The following is a 12509-nucleotide window of genomic DNA, read 5'->3' as shown; positions in this document are numbered from 1 at the left end:
TTGAGGTTTCGCTATAAAATCAATTGACAATATAAAAAGTAATCCAACTTACTTATAAGTCCATGCAAAGTCTCTTTTTCCATCAATGTGAGATTCATTCTCAACATGTCCCCACACATGTGGCAAATTTCAAGCCTAACATGTGGACAAAACAAACGGTGTAACGTGGGGCATGTGTGGTTGTTGGGCTTCATACGTGGGTCAACTTACCCTGATCCCATAAAGAAAGTTTAGGTTCCACCACAAATTCAATTGGCAATAGGGAGAGTAGCCCAACTAATGTACAAACCCATGCAAGGTTTCTTTTCCTCCCATCAATACAGAAAGTTGAGGATTCCAATTAATCAAATTACTGCATACTCAGATGTAGACTAGGTTACTGATATTGACACTAGGAGATCAATCATTGGTTATGTAGTGTTTTTGGGTGAATATCATCCATTGGCAATCTAAGACCTTGCGTACCAGTGGGATGCCGGCCAAAAGTCTTTGATGGTCAAGTTAATAAGTAATATTAAGACTCAAGTAATAGGTAAAAGAATAAGCAAAGAGTATGTGTAGATTGCGTTATATGCGTTACCAAAGTTATGCCCTAAATGAGGGTATTTATGCTAATCGGGAGAGATACCTTTTAGGATATGAAATATGTATTAAACAGGGAGAATTCAAGAGAATATCTAGGATTAGATATTGTTTCCTCTTAGGAGTGTGATTATTTGCGGCACCACGCCAACTCCTAGATTGTAGAAATCTCCAAAAATATATGGAACCTATTTGATCTAATTTTCATGTCTTGTGGAATAAAAATGGTCAATCTCAGCGAAGTCAGCAGACTTTACCTACCTTTCCAAAGTACAGTAAGATGTACGTGGTGACATCGCTGGTCCGTTTGAGCAACGCAATCTTACCAGAACTATTGAGTTCATGACCAGACTTTTGAGGTACGCATAGTTCCATTGACCTTACTCCAGTCCTAAAAAATTTATAGTCCCACACCAACCAAGCTCGAAGTAATGTATTATTGATGTCGTCGACAAGAGTATACCCCCACTCATCACCAATTTTACCACCAATGACTGACTCCACATTAGCCGCATCAGAGAAGATCTATAGAAGCTCACCCAGCAGCTTCTGGAGAGGACTTTTTTCTTGCTACTATCCCGAGTACCACTGTCTCCACCGAAGCTTGCATCAAGAAAAGCCATCGGCTCAAATGGAACCGGACTTATGGGAGTGATGCTCTCGAGGGTTTAAGGTTAGATGTCAGTCGGGTAAGGTATGCTTTCTGTTCATTTTTTATTTTTGATTTACTATTCAATATATATATATATATATATATATATATATATTTGGTCTTAAACATCTTTATTGTGCAGAATAAGGTTCAGAGACAATTTTCTTAATTCGTTGTATCTTTATTGTTAAACACTATATGTATCAACTGCCTTTCAGACTGACTTGGTATGTCTATTATCGTGTAACTCTTATATATCACGTCTAAGAAGTTGATTAATTTTGTCTCTATATTTCACATGTCACAAAATTATTTTTGAAACGTGGTCAGATAATGTTGTGTGTGTGTGTGTGTGTGTGTATATATATATATATCCATTTTCCTCATTTTGTGACTTAACCAAATAGACTCACATTATAAGAAAAAATGGATTAGGTGACGCAATTGTTTGTGGCGCCTAAAAATTCATTACATTTGGGTAGAATAAGTGAGGCTTAGAAATCATCATATAAGTATTTTTACGTCACATAAACATTTTATATTTGTCACAAACTATTGTATGAGAAAATTTTACCGTCAAATTAAATATTAATATGTAATGAAACTTTAACATTCATCACATAACAAAAAAGAAGGCCACGTGCTATACAATCATCACATATAGTATTAAAATAAGAAATCAAAACCCCCAAATTGTGAAACCTATTTCATTCAGTTTTCACCTCATCCATCTTCAGCTCCCTTCATTCTACTCTCGCACCCCAGCCTGACGACCAGCCACCTGTTGCCATCAACAGTGTTCTTGGCCACTCTCTCACCTTATGTTGCTCGTTCACTAATTCTCTCCTCTTTCTGACTTAGGCCCCATTCGATATTGCTTTTTCACCAAAAACTGCTTCACTTTAAAGTTAAGCAGTAAAAAAGTGTTTGGTAAAACTAAAATATCATGCTGACCTCCAAATAGGGGTGTAACTTGGGTTGGGCCAATCCGAACCCGCTCATGTCCAACGTAACCTTAAACCTGAACAAGTGAATTTTTTTTAGTTATAACCCGCTTGAACCCAACCCAATTTTAACCCGTTCATTGATTGGGTTGAGTTGGGTTGATCATTTGCCTGTCCATCCCTAACCCAATCCAACCTGACTAACCAAACCCAATATAACCAGATTGTAACTCATATTAATTAATGTTCATACTACACCCAAGTGAGCCAAGTCCAAAAACCAACGCGCTTTCTAATATTTTTTTAATAAATTACCCTTTATAATTACTTAAGTTTTTAGGGAATAGGAGGCTTTGATTAGTTAGCCCATATTTGTAGGGCTCGTTTGGATGTGCTTTTAAAATGGCTAAAAGCGCTTTTATAGAAAATGTTTTTGGGTTCCAAAAGAATTTTAAGTACTTTCTCCAAGAAGCACCAGTTATGTGCTTCTTCTAGGAAGCACTTTAAGTGATTTTCCAGGATTTACTAGCATTTTTACTAAGAATTGGTTCCAAAAACATTTTCACCAAAACCGCTTTCAGTCATTTTAAAACACATCCAAACGAGCTCAGTCTCTAAATCCTAAAGCATTATAATAGATGGATTTATGAAATTAAAGTTAGTTAGCTTTGATGCTACTTGGCTTAATTTTTTTAGGAAAAACTAAGTTGTTATAAGATTAAAATTGAAAAAGTTAGGCAATCCGAACCCAACCCAAGTAAACCCTAACCCAATTAAACCCGAACCCAAATGAACCCGAATGAAATCCAACCCGAACCCGAGCTCGAATTGTAAAAGTTGGGTTAGGATTGGGTTGACCTTCCAACCCACTCGAGTTGCACCCCTACCTTCAGACAATAGTTTTTAAAAGCAAATTGTAGGTTGCTCTTAAAAGTTACTACAATAAAAAATAAATTAAAAAAAAAAATTATAAGGAATGTATTGCTGTAATACCTTCATTAGTTTTTTAAAAAAATGACATTATTTAGCCTTCCACGTAGGTTTTATCTCTTAGAGAATAAAGTTACTATTACCACCTACCACCACCATTATTGCCGCCACCATAATTAACTACAACCTCCATCACTGTCACCACAATCACAACTGCCACTACCGCCACCACCACCATCACCACCACCATAACCGCAACCGCCACCACTGCCACCACTACAGCCGCCACTACCATTATTGCCACCACCATTATTGCTGCCACCCCACCACCACCACTGCCACCACAACCACAACCTCCATCACTGGTGCTACCACCATCCCTACCACCATTGTTACCTCTACAACCAACCACCACATCCCATTATTAGCACCACCACCATATTGTTACCTCCGCAACCAACCACTACATCCCATTATTAGCACCACCACCATACCTCCACCATTGCTGCTACCATCACCACCACCATTGTCTCTACCATTGCTGTCGTCGCCTCCATTCTTACTACTATATCCATTTTGTATTGTATACAATGATTTCACTTTACATTAAAATTTACCAAATGCTTTTACATAGTTTTTCATACCCACAATACTTTTAAAGTATAGTTAACCAAACGCTCATATACTTTACTTTACAATAAATTATTCTTAAAGAACAGCAAAAGTAGCTTTTCAGATTTCGTACGAGTGCCATTGGATGATGTGCTGGAAACATGGTGGAGAACTTTATAGGAAAGGAAAATTTATTAATGGTGTAGGTGTTTTTCTCGTATGGATACATCTAGTTGTTTTTCCTTTATGGCTTCAAGTTCCGATTTAACTGATATAAGAGATCAGATTAAGCTTCCATTAGATAGTTTCCTCAAATTGCAATGGGAGAATAAACAATTAAGAGCTCAATTGGATTTACAAAAAATGATGAAATTTTGGTATTAAAGTTTAAGACCGTTCTTGTTGCAAGTTAGGGGCAGACCAACATTAACTCTACAAAATCTGATGGTAATATTTCATCTAATGAAAATATTTATCCTGAGTTGGAAGAACATGATTTGGAAGAGGACTTATTTCAATAATTATGTCTTTCTTGTTAATTTCAAGCATGCACATGGTATACCTCTTCTCTTAGCACCTCAATATGTCTTGGACTTCTCTTTTGTTACTACCTTAAGCTATCTATATATAGGTGCTTGTGCCTTTCATGACAACTTCCTATTATTGAGATATGTCACCATGAGTTAGATTGATTTTGGGATGTACACTTGGTGAATGTAGTTAACTTATGTGCTTTAATTGTTGATTAATGAAAATGTTCAGTATTACCGTATATTTGTTCTAAATCGCAATTCTAGATTATGAAAAGGAACAAGTAATTAATTCGTCACATATCTTTCCTAAATATGTATTTGATTTTAACATATGTGACATAAGATGAGCCACATATCAAAGGAATATGTGACGATTTTGGCGCCACTTAATGTAAATTATATCATTCTGGGATCAAATTGGGTGACAATAAAACCATCACTTTATAATTCTAATATGAGACGAAAAAATAGGTCATTGACTTTCGTATTTTGTGAAGCTTACTTTGTCACTTATAAATCTAATTTATGACAAAGACATCGTCACGTAAGGAAAATAGGCGGCGGCTGTAACATTCGTCACGTCAGTTATCCATGAGGATGTATAGGTTGAGAATTGTGATGCTAGAATTTTGTCACACATGATCAAATTTTACGAATTTTTATATTTATTTCATGAATATTTGTCACCACAAAAGCCCTATATCCTTAATATGCTCATGAAACCCACAGGACTTAGTATTCAAACACATGACTAAAGGTGAGGCCACCCCTAAACAAGATTCCCCTCAAAAGGCTACCAAAAAGAAAATTAGCACCTACCAACTAAAGAAGCTAAAATAATACCATTGAAGTATCTAGTAGTAGGATACCAACATTTTCTTGAGTCATTGGTATATTGATTCCAATATTTTCCCTACCAATATGTAATAGCACCAAAAGATAGGTAGATAGTTTGTGTTGCCTTGTGCCACCAAATATATTAATGGGTCTCATTGCATCCGATTTCGTAGGTCCTAATTCATGCCATTCTCATAAATAGTGTTTTTTCTTTATCAATGGGGGCAAGAGGCTAATAAATAGTTTGTCACATTTTGCAACATTATGAATTAAAAAAATATTTGGAGTAAAAAATTATATTTAACTCTAAATTTGATTAATTCAGTCTCTAATGCTTCAAAAAAGTTGGATTCATGTATGACTTGTGCAATTGACCTTGGATCTTTAAAATATACAAAAATTATATTTACCTTTAAGATTAATTTAATCCTTCTCAAATGCATAAGAATTAATAGTTACAAGTCAAAATTGACCTCATATGCATTTGAAATATTATAACTTGCACCACAAGTCAAATTATAACTTTGTGAATGAAGATAGTCTCACGCTATGTTTGGACAAGGGAAATAAACTTAGAATTTGGATAAAAGTCAGAATTTGTAAATTGACTTGCACCAATTCCCTTATTTGGATTCATAAACATAAGAATTTAGAATTCCAGCGTGGAAAAAAACTTGGAATTTGGGACCTCCAATTCCTAAGTTTAAGTTCCATGTAAATAGGTGTCATTTCCCAATTTCTATGATTGAAAGCTTAAATATAACAAATTATGTATTCAATTCCATTGTTCTTTTAGGTTAACCAAACAAGAAAATTCACAAATTCTAGAAAATAAAATCTCGTCAATTCAATTTCTGCCATTTTAAAACTCCTTAGTAATCTTAAATTTTTTCATCCAAACACAGTGTTAGTCATTCTTTGTTGCAGACAATTACAATAGATGTGAAGAATTTCAATTTTAATTTTTTATGATTTTACTAAATAACTTGTGCTTATATATCTGAATGTTACTTGTAGTAATGAAAATAGAATGCTTAATACAAAGAGGCAATAAGTGCCCCAAAAATGTGTGGCTCCTAGCTAGTTAGGTAGGGTTGATGGTGGAGTTTGTGTCCTATCTAGATGTATATAGACAATTTGCTTTTCAATTGATACAACGTGATCAAGCAATGCATGAGATGTCATTCTTCCTTGTTTGTTTGCAAAATTTATCAACACTTCTTTGGCAAACCAGACCAACCCACTTATCACTTGTCTTTGGCTTTGGTTTAAGTCATTGTCTTTTAGGCTAGGTGCACCAAGGCCGCTTTAAGCCTGCTCAACCAACAGTTTAGCTGGTTAAACCATACTATTGTTTTGACCCACATCCTCGAGGTATCTCGGAGTTGTACTCATGTTATCTTCAACTGAATCACTTAGGTTCATTGAGGGTGTTGAGTCCAATGAGCCTATCAAAGGTGTATGGTTTATCTCAAAATACCTAGATGCAATTGAAAGAATCATATATTTACGGTCAATCACTTCTCTAATGTGAAACGATTGTATGAGATTCTTAATAATCCGTACCTTGATGAAAACCATCATCTAAGCCAAGCCCCCACCACATATCATCTGAACAGTCCATATCTCTTAGCACAATCTCCACAGTGCAACTCCTCCTAACGAAATCGGAAAATTTCATAAGTAGCAGCTAACTCCACCCTTCAACCAACTTTCACCCCAGCTGTTTGCCTCGAGGGAGCTACTCTAACAATTAGGTTGTTGATAAAAATGATCAGCTTAAAGTTGGGTTTAGAGGATGCATTTGATACTAACATCTTAAATTATTTTTACAAACATTTTAACTTTAAAAAAATTCAAATTTCAATAAAATTTCGTTCATTAGAGGTGAAAACCAAAAAACTCGAAGCCCCACCACTCTTTTAAGACTCAATTAAACCTCTTTTCAAATGTCACTTTCATAAACTTTCATGATTTATAATAGAGTAAGGATGGGCGTGGTTCGGGTTGGATCAGTTTCACTCCAAAACCATAACCAAACCAATTACAATAGAGTAATCTGATTTGGTTTCAGTTTTGACTAAAATTACTAAGGAAACGAAATGAAACCAAACAAACCAAGATTGAACAATTTGATTTGATTTGGTTCAGATAGCTTGGACTTAAACTCAATTATTTTCTCCTTTTCATTTTTTTTCAACTTTTTTAGCTCAATTACAATAACAAAAAGGGAAAACTAATGGAAACGCCCAAAAAGGTTTCCTTTTAATCATCAGGACAAAAGTTTTCAAAAATGCCAATGCTACCCTTCAAGCATCGATGCAAAAATGGCCTAGTATTCAGCAAAGTCCACATGGTCAAGAATACATCCAAAAGAAGAGAAAGAAGGACTGACACTTTCAGATAACATTTGAATGCAAAAGATAAGGTGACAAACATTGCAGCAGCCAAGCCAACATGGATTCACATGACCTTCATTAAAGCAAAGACAAGTCAGTCAATTTTCAGAAACAGTGCTGAGAGCTTCCAGAAACAATGTATTGTCACTATTCAAAAAATTGTAAATAGTTGAAAAGTTATTTTGTCTTTTAGGAATTAGGTTTTGTATATAAGGGAGCTTTTCCTCCACACGAAACAAAACACAACACACCTCAACACCTCTACACCAGATACACACACTATACTTCAATCCTCATACACTCAAGCATCCGAAACCTTTCTAGCATCATTTATAAACACTTCTTTGTAAAAACTTCTCTTTGTAAACATTCTATATATCAATAAAAGTTCAAGTGTACAGATTCAAGAAATCTCCAAGTCTTAAGTAAGTTTTCTTTTCTTTTCTTTCTTTAGTGTGTTTGTTTAAATAGACTTCCAGTCCAAAATAGGAAAACACTATTGTAGTTATATTATTAACCTGCTAAACTGACGATCATACTTTGTTCGAGCACTCTGTTATAGTTGAATGCTTGCCATACAAATAATTGGACATTAACCAGGGTACCTCTAAGTTCTTCGTACCTCTGAATTCAGCCGTTAAAGCCTTATACCTGCATTGTGAGTGGCCGTCATGCTAAAACATGTCGAGTTCCATGTGCAAGGTTTTATGTTTAGTTGTTATAATGGCCATCCGACTATTTAACTGGGTTTGCTTTACGAATTTGGTATCAGAGCCAAGTTTAGCATTTTAATAGTATAATTATAATAGTGAAGTACCTTGAGGGCAGAAGTCATTGATACAACTGATATCACACTTGTTTATTTTGTATGAACAACATATATTATTGTCTTTGTAGGCCTTGTTAACCATAACTACCAAACATTTATTGGGTGTCTAGGAACCCAACTATAAATAGCATAAAAAGAAGATAACCCAACTATAACTATCATAAAGAGAAGATTAGCATATATATCCAAAAGAATTAGCAGGACTTTGAAGAAACAAAAGTTTTATTTTGGTTATCTTGAACATCTTTCATTTATTAATAAATATAATAATACATAAGTGCAACATAAAGTTTTAGAAGCAAAAAGAGCAACAAATCAAGTTTTAGAGGCCTTGAGAAAAGAAAGAGAGTTTCTAATAAACCAGTTAGCTGTAATTTTAGAGAAAGGTAGACTGTAGTTTATGATAGATTACCTTAATTTAGAAATTAGTGAACCTCAAAAAAGAAAAATACCCTTAAACCAAAATAGTTTAGTTTGTTATTTTCCATTGAGAAAGCATAATCATATTTTGCATAGTGAAGAAAATCCACAAACCAATAGTATTGTAGATCTTATTATAAGTCAAGCAGAAAATATAAAATTAGAAAATTTAATTTTAAGTGCAAATAATCATATTAGAAGACCTAAGATAAATCCTTTTGATAATAAAAAATGGAACTCTTTAAGAGAAAAGGAAAAGAAGCTGTTAGAGCTGAAGATATTTAACCAAATAAAGAAGAAGCACAAGAATTTATTAGAAGAGGTTTTGAGAAAACACAGAAAAATAAATACAATTTGTATCAACTAGGTTTATTTGAAAATAGAAGTAGAATTGTAAGTAGCATCAGTCAACATGAAATTAGTTGCATTGATAAAGAAGTTACATTTAATTTACTCAGTAAAGAAGCAGTTACTCATTTGAGAAAATCACATTTTAGTCAGATTCACATAGGAACAATATTAATTGGAATAGCATGATTAACCAGAGTACAAGTAAGCACAAAAACTTTAGTATACATACATGATGATAGATTGGATAATCACCAATAAGCAGCAATAACAACAACTGAAGTAGACTTAAGTTCAAACTTAGCAGTTATAGGATGTATTCCAAAGTATATTATGACAATAAACGAATTTAGTAAATATATTAAAGTAAGCATAAGAACAAAAAATTATAATATGAAATGAGAGTATAAAAATTTGTGATTAGCTTAATGTATATTGGTAAAGTGTCTGATGAATATAATCATAAGTTTAATCTAGAATTTGAAAATTTAGTTCAAACATTTGGTAGTAAATATTTAAATATGATAGAAGCAAAAACTCGTAGATAATAGCTTTTTAGAATGAACTCAGTGGACATTACCTAATTTACAAGTAGCAAAGAATAGACAACCAGATAGAGTACAAATATATGAAACTAGTACAGGAAAAGAAACAATTAGGTTTAGTAATTACAAGCAACTAGAAAATATAGAAGAGGATGAGAGTGAGATCGAAATGAGAGTATTCATATGGCTTTTGATAATTTAGATATTAATTTAGTTGAGCAAAATTTTGATTATATTGTAGATAAGCTTATAGAAAATATTGATCATTTAGATGAAGAACAATACTTAGAAAAGTATAAGACATATGATTTAGGACTACATAGAATTTCAGATGGAGAGATGAAAAAAATTAATTTTAGAAATAGAAGTAGAAAATATTTTAGGATCAAAAGAATATAATAATTTATTACAATTGAAAGTAGAATGTAATCCAGCAGAAAAAAGTAGTACACCAGGAGTAGAAAATCTAGGATACACGGGTAGAACTGATCAACAATTTTTGAGACTAACAAATGAACAATATAAAGAACAAGCTGGAGTAGATTACATAGAAGAAAGTATGATAAAACCACCTAGAAAAAGTAGGATTCCATATTTGAGAGGGTTAGAACAAATTAATATAGTAGGAAATATATTAAATTTAGATAATGTAGATCTACAAGATTGGGAAATAACGATTGAGAGATGGGAGAAATGTTGCATACATGCAACTTAATGTTAGATTTTAGTAATTCACAAAATATGTTAGATTACTTTGAGTATACTTTAGATGATTTAGTTTTTTATCATTTCTAGTCATGGAAAGTTCAAAATCCAGAACAGCATCAAGTAGTTAAAACAGACTTTAATATTGATGGTTTTGTAACTTTGATTAAACAAGAATTTTTAGATCATAATAGGTTAGATGGCAGAAGCGAACAAGAACAAATAAGAGCAATTAGAAATTTAGAACAATTACAAATTTGTGATTTACAATATATAACTAAGTATACAACAGATTTCTTTAAATATTTATGAAGACTAGGTAGAATTAGTGATATTAATTTATTAGATACTTATATGACAAAAATAAAAGACCAATAGGAGAAAAAAATTGGAATAAATGGCAAAAGCATCCAAAGAAAAATGATATTGCAATAGGACCTAGAATTCAACATGTATATGATATACTTAGACAAGAGTGTAGTCAAATAAAAGTTAAGAGACTGATTAGGAAACAATTTTACATGAGTTGTAAAAATATAGACTTACCACAACAGTATGTTTGTCATAAGAAAAATAAGTATAAGAAAATATATAAAAAGAAATATAAACCATACAAACAACATAAGAACTTAAGCATAAGACCTTCAAGAACATACAGGAAGAGAAAATATATTCCAAAACAATTTAGAAAAATAAGTGGTAGACCTTGGATTAGAAAATATAAAGCACCAAAAGATAAGAGTAGTTGTAAATGTTATTCATGTGGAGAAATTGGGCATATTAGATATGTCCAAAATTAGGAAAACAACTGAGAGAAAAAGTACATTCGATGAAGTTGTTTAAGTTAGAAAAAGATGAAAATATTCAGTCAATATATAGTTTAGATGATTTAAGTGATAATGAGAGTATTTGTAGTATAGAAAGTATAGTTGCAAATAAATACTATAATACATATTCAATATTATGTGAAAGGTATTATAGTAATAGATTATCAGAAGTAAATTCAGCAGAATCACAAGAAAGTACTAAAATATTAGAAAATACTGTTCATAGTATAGAAAAGCCAAAAAATAGTTCTTTAATTACCATAAATTGTGAAACAGAATTAACAAAAGAACGTAAGATACAAACAACAACTATAATAGATACAGGAAGTACAAAGAGTGTCATAAGAGAAGTTAGTACCAGAAAAATATAGACAAAAATTATCAAAACTAGTGAGAATAACACAGTTTGATGAGAGACCAGTTTATTTAACATATTGTATTAATAATGAATCTATTAAAGTAGAAAAACAACAATTTAATTTACCATTAACATTTATTTCGCCAGTAGGATCATACCCATTCATTTTAGGTTTAAATTTTTTTGAAAAGTTTACAATATTTTTTATTTATGAATCGTAACATAACATTTTCCAAAAGAGGCATTACAATAACTGATCAAAGTAATACTGAAGAAGCATACAAAAGCATAAATATAGAAAAATCTAGTAGTTAAGATAGCTATTATTTAGAAAACTCAAAAGAAAATGATGTGCATAATAATATAGAAGAGTTTGATGAAGAAACATTTGAACATGAATATCCTATTTTAGAACAAGGAAACCGTATAGAAATATTACAGTTAGATAAACCAAAAAGTTTAGAAGAATTATTACAATTAGCAAAACAAACTAGAATCATAGGAGAAGACCCATAGTTCTACTGGAGTAAAAATAAAATACTAGCAAAATTAGATATATTTAATCCAGATTTAACCATAAAGACAGCTGATATGCCTTGTAGTTTAATAGATAAACAAGAGTTTGAGCAGCAAATAAAAGAGTTGTTAAATTTAAAAGTAATTAGACTTTCTAAGTCTAGACATAGATCAGCAGCATTTATTGTGAGAAAACATTCAGAACTAAAGAGAGGTAAGACTAGAATAGTTTATAATTACAAGAGATTAAATGATAATACATATGAAGGTAGTTATAAGTTACCAAATAAGGATGAACTTATAAATAAAATTCAAGAAAGTAAATATTTTAGTAAATTTGATTGTAAATCAGGATTTTCGCAAATACGATTAGCAGAAGAATCAATTGAGTAGACAGCTTTTACATGTCCATAAGGACATTTTGAGTGGCTTGTTATGTCATTTGGACTTAAAAATGCTCCATCGATCTTTC

This window comes from Pyrus communis, chromosome 3, assembly GCF_963583255.1.
Source record: "Pyrus communis chromosome 3, drPyrComm1.1, whole genome shotgun sequence".
NCBI classification, from domain to species: domain Eukaryota; kingdom Viridiplantae; phylum Streptophyta; class Magnoliopsida; order Rosales; family Rosaceae; genus Pyrus; species Pyrus communis.
Note: the sequence above shows the minus strand (reverse complement) of the source record.